The sequence below is a fragment of the Mus musculus genome, chromosome 16 (genome assembly GCF_000001635.26).
Source record: "Mus musculus strain C57BL/6J chromosome 16, GRCm38.p6 C57BL/6J".
Lineage (NCBI taxonomy): Eukaryota > Metazoa > Chordata > Mammalia > Rodentia > Muridae > Mus > Mus musculus.
This window is the reverse complement of record NC_000082.6, coordinates 33135081-33139906: the sequence shown is the minus strand read 5'-3', so window position 1 is coordinate 33139906 and position 4826 is coordinate 33135081. Positions and strand designations below refer to the sequence as shown.

Here is a 4826-nt window from a genome sequence, read left to right as displayed (position 1 = left end):
AGGTTGGGACTTCAACACAGCTAAATATAAGGGGGGACTCTCAGTCTATCACCAGCCTCTGTTGGCAGGTCTCAAAGTGACTTCAGGACAGTCCACTACTTTGGCCAAAGATAAAAAAGATATTGGTCAGGAAGACAATGAGAGCCCCCCAGCTTTCTTAGAGAGGATCATAGAGACATTCCGACAGTACACCCCCATGGACCTGGAATTACCAGAAGCGAAAGCAGATAGCTTTTATCACCCAGGTACCACCAGATATTCGGAGAAGGAGGTAAAAATGGTCCTAAAGGTAGAGCACCAATAAATCCTAACACAACAACAGCAGCAACAACAAAAAACCAAAACCAAAGCAAACAAAAAACCTACCAGCTCCCTTGTTGATAATGAGAGCTCAACATTTTGTCTTGCTAAAACCTGAAGATAAAGTCTCTTCATAAAGGTCTTGGGTCCGAGGGGGCAACAGGTCGAGGCCCTTCATGAAGACCTGAGTGAGTACAGAGCCCAGTGTCCTAACCTGACCCTCTGACAATTTGTGAATGACCTCCCGGTGGCAGCAGACACCAAACACAAAATGACTAAAGGAGACCCAGGACCTCTTGGAGGCCCTGGGGAATTTAGACTGTCAAGCAGCCACTAAAAAGGCCCAACTCTGCCAACCACAGGTGACCTATCTAGGTTACATATTAAGAAAAGGTCGGGGCTGGTGAGATGGCTCAGTGGGTAAGAGCACCGACTGCTCTTCCGAAGGTCCAGAGTTCAAATCCCAGCAACCACATGGTGGCTCACAACCACCCGCAACAAGATCTGACTCCCTCTTCTGGAGTGTCTGAAGACAGCTACAGTGTACTTACATATATTAATAATAAAATAAATCTTTAAAAAAAAAAAAAAAAAAAGAAAAGGTCGACAGCCATGGCTGTCGTCGCTGCAGCCGGAGCTGGAGAGCCTCTGTCCCGAGAGGAATTACTCCTGAAAGCCGAGGCAGAGAAAGGAGGAGGAGGAGGAAGAAGAAGAAGAAGAAGAAAGAAGAAAGAAGAAAGAAGAAGAAGAAGAAGACAACAACGATGACGACGACGAAGACGACGAGCTAGACGAGACCCTGTCGGAGAGACTCTGGGGTCTGACGGAGATGTTTCCCAAGAGTGTCCGGTCAGCCGCCGGAGCCACCTTTGACCTCTCGCTCTTCGTGGCTCAGAAGATGTACAGATTTTCCATGGTTCTTCCCGTTGTCTTTGAGACAGAAAAGTTGCAGATGGAGCAACAGCAGCAACTGCAGCAGCGGCAGATACTTTTAGGGCCTAACACAGGGCTGACAGGAGGAATGCCAGGAGCTCTACCTCCACTTCCTGGAAAGATCTAGATTCTTCCTTCGGTATTTGTCCTTGTGGGAGAACTTTGAAATTCATTTATGTTTGAACTGATTGTTTGAACTTTTTATTCTTTTTTTTAACCTTGGCACATTGATCTATTTGAACATAGTGGGAACTTTCTCCGTTTCTCATGGAGAGACCCCAGGTATACCTGTGCCCTACATAATGAAGTCCCTCACTTACTTCTTCCTGTTCTCACTCTGACACTGGAGTACAGCCATGTGGAAGGTTAGCCTACTCTCTAATAAATTGCTCCTAAGGAAGGTCTTACGTGCTCATTGTGGGAAAGAAGTAAGTACCCCTGACCATAAGGACTTTTTTTTAAAATGTCTAGGACATGTAAGCACCGTGGCACTGACAAAATCCATTATACCCGTAGTACAGAAGTCACCAGGAATCCCTGTGTGTGCCAGAGAGAAGGGAGGCTGGCTGTAGCTTTAGCCAGAGGGGGACTGGGCAGAGCAGGCACTCATTTCCTCTGCAGAGTTTGGCTCTTAGACCTGTGTATGTATAAAAAAGAAGTCAGCACTCACTTTTTGTATTTAAATATTAAAAGAACTCGAACTGAAAAAAAAAGAAAAAGAAAAAAAAAAGGTCAGAGGTGGCTCCCCGAGGCCAAGAAAGAAAAAAAAAATCCTTAATTTCTACACCAGCTTTAGGGGGTGCCAGAAATGAATAAGCCCTTCCATTTTTTCATGGATGAGAAATCTGGGATAGCCAAAGGCGTATTGACTCAGACTTGAACCCTGGCGCTGACCTACCTGACAAAGACATTAGACCTGGTTGCCAGAGGCTGGCCCTCCTGTTTGCAGCATCATCACAACCATGGACCTCCTAGTTAAGGATGCTGACAAACTCACTGGGCCAAAGTCTGACCATCACTACACCTCAAGCTATTGAATGGGTATCCAAACAGCCTCCACTTCCAATCAATGGCTCACCAATGCCAGAATGGCTCATTACACTCTCTCCACTTAAATCCTCCTAGGATGACCTTTCAGACCCCAACTGCCCTGAGCCCAGCTACCCGCTGCCTGGTCCAGACCCCAATAGGCCACTACATGACTCATCGGACATTTTGGCCCACATCCATGGGATCAGACCAGATCTTCAGGATACTCCCTTGATAGATGATGAGGTTCACCTATGACAACAGCTTCATCCAAAAAGGACACAGGTATGCAGGAGCAGTGGTAGTATCAGAGGCTGGGACTATATTCATTTGCCACAGCCCATATCTGTGGGGCCATCTACAGAGAGAGGAGCCTCTTGATAGCTGAAAGAGAGACTATCAAAAGAGATTCTTGCCTTCTACAGACATTAAAAGGTCCCCAAAATCATTCATTGTCCCAGTCCAATGCCTCAATATATCATTGAAAATGACAGAGATTTTTTTAAAGGATTTATTTATTTATTTATTTATTTATTTTATATATAACAGTCTCCTGCATGTATGCCTGAAGACCAGAAGAGAGCATCAGACCCCATTAAAGATGGTTGTGAGCCACCATGTGGTTGCTGGGAATTGAACTCAGGACCTCTGGAAGAGCAGTCAGTGGGTGCTCTTAACCACTGAGCCATCTCTCCAGCCCCTGACAAACAGAAAATTTGTTCTCTCTAAGGAGCTTGGTACTCACACTCTGAAAAAGATTCATTGTTCCTCCCACATGGCTATCTGAACGACCTGGTCAGGCATACACATGACAGGATAAGAAATGCCAACTCCAAAATCACTAAAATTATTAAAGACTACAAAGCCACCAATGTAGTGGCCAATTAAAAAAACTCTGACAGCAGGCTCCATAGAAGGAGACCTGAAGCCTAGTAGAAAACTGACTTCATTGAAGTAAAACCAAAAACATTTAAACATAAATATTAACTGGTGTTTATAGATACCTTTTCAGGTTGGACTGAGACACGCCCCACCAAGCATGATATTTCATCCATGGTGATAAAGACTCTCTTAGAGGACATACTGGCAAGGCGTGGGTTTCCCCAGTGGACCAGCTTCTGTGTCCCAGGTAAGTCGGGGACTAGCCAATATTCTAGACATTGATTAGAAACTTTATTGTACATATAGATCCCAGAGTTCAAGACAGGTAGAAAAAAAAATGAACAAAGCCCTAAAAGAGACCTTAACTAAATTGACCTAAGAGACTAGTGATGATGGGGTAACTCTCCTTCCCTTTGCTCTCTACTGGGCACGAAACTCCCCTTATCAGATGGTGACTCACCATGAAATCAAGTTCACCCCCAATTCTTTTTATTATATAGGCAGAGATCATCACTGAATTCAATTGCTAGACCATCTCAAGGTGCCCAATGGACTCATAAACATGTTTGGCCTAAACTTCATGTCCTCTGTGAAACAGGGGTGATAGAGCCTCATTACAAAAGCCCTAATTGCAAGCCCGTTTGCAGTTGAAGACAACCCCGACCAGCAGGAGGAAACTCAGCCTCAGGATTCCCTCCTGTCTACCACTGATGGGGCCCTACCCACACTCCAGGGACACCACGAGGACTGGGTGAGCCAGCTTTATAAAATAAAAAAGGGGAGATATCGGCAGCTATGTTGCCTGCTTCTGTGAGAACCTGCCTGCCAGGCAGAGTCAAGTCTACTGGCAGATTTCCTGGCCTGCTGATGCTTAGAACAGGAGTGGACGGATGTACACGAAGCTCGAGAAGTCAAGGGGCAGAATGTTCTGTTAGTCTTGGAGGAAGCAACAGGGAGGAATAAAGAGGCCTCCAGATGGGTCCAGATATCGAATGTATGCCAGCCATTGTCTCTGCTTCCCATGATTGACTTCATCTCCCATAATGCTGTAAAGTATAAAAAGCCTAAGAGAATTAAACTCAGGCTGCCACAGTGTTGACGGGACAGCACTCCCGATTTCTAACCTTTGTCTCTGAGTCCTCTTTTCCGTCTTTCCTATAAATCATCCTCACTCCCCACACCTCCCCTGCTTAACTTTGTACCGGCCAGACTGGTACACCCCAATACACCTGTCTTTGTCATTTGCTCTGGCCATAAGAAGTCCTACTATTAGGGTCTAAGAATCGCCAAAGAATATACCCCAGACTCAAATAGTAGGCAAAAGCAAAGAGCATTTAAGCAGTTGAATTTCCTGCCTGCAAGGGTCTCCCCATTTGAGAATGGAGACCCCTAGTGGCCCAGTTTCTATTGTCAGTTGGGAGAATTCCAGGGAGGGGTCTATGTCCTTTTACCTTGGTTGGTTAGCTCTCTCTCTAGAGGTCCCGACTGATCCTATAATTGGTTAGGAATCTAGAGACTTTCCAGGCTGCTTATTCACTCTAGCTACCTATTTCCTCTTCAGGCCAGATGACAAGGTGTCCTCCGAGTGGCTGCCCACAGCTGCAGTTCACTGACCATGGGTTCCTGGATCCGGGTTCTCATTTCTGGGGAACAGAAACTTAGTCTTAGTTTCCCAAATTGCC

General features: G+C 45.6%; 1 long non-coding RNA gene across 1 annotated transcript; it reads left to right on the top strand.

Moving 5' to 3' along the window:
* Positions 1 to 2284: 2284 nt before the first annotated feature.
* On the top strand, positions 2285 to 3894 carry Gm41447. Its single transcript, XR_876037.1, has 3 exons — positions 2285 to 2547; positions 3263 to 3391; positions 3645 to 3894. It is a non-coding gene; the product is annotated as a predicted gene, 41447 (long non-coding RNA).
* Positions 3895 to 4826: the final 932 nt, after the last annotated feature.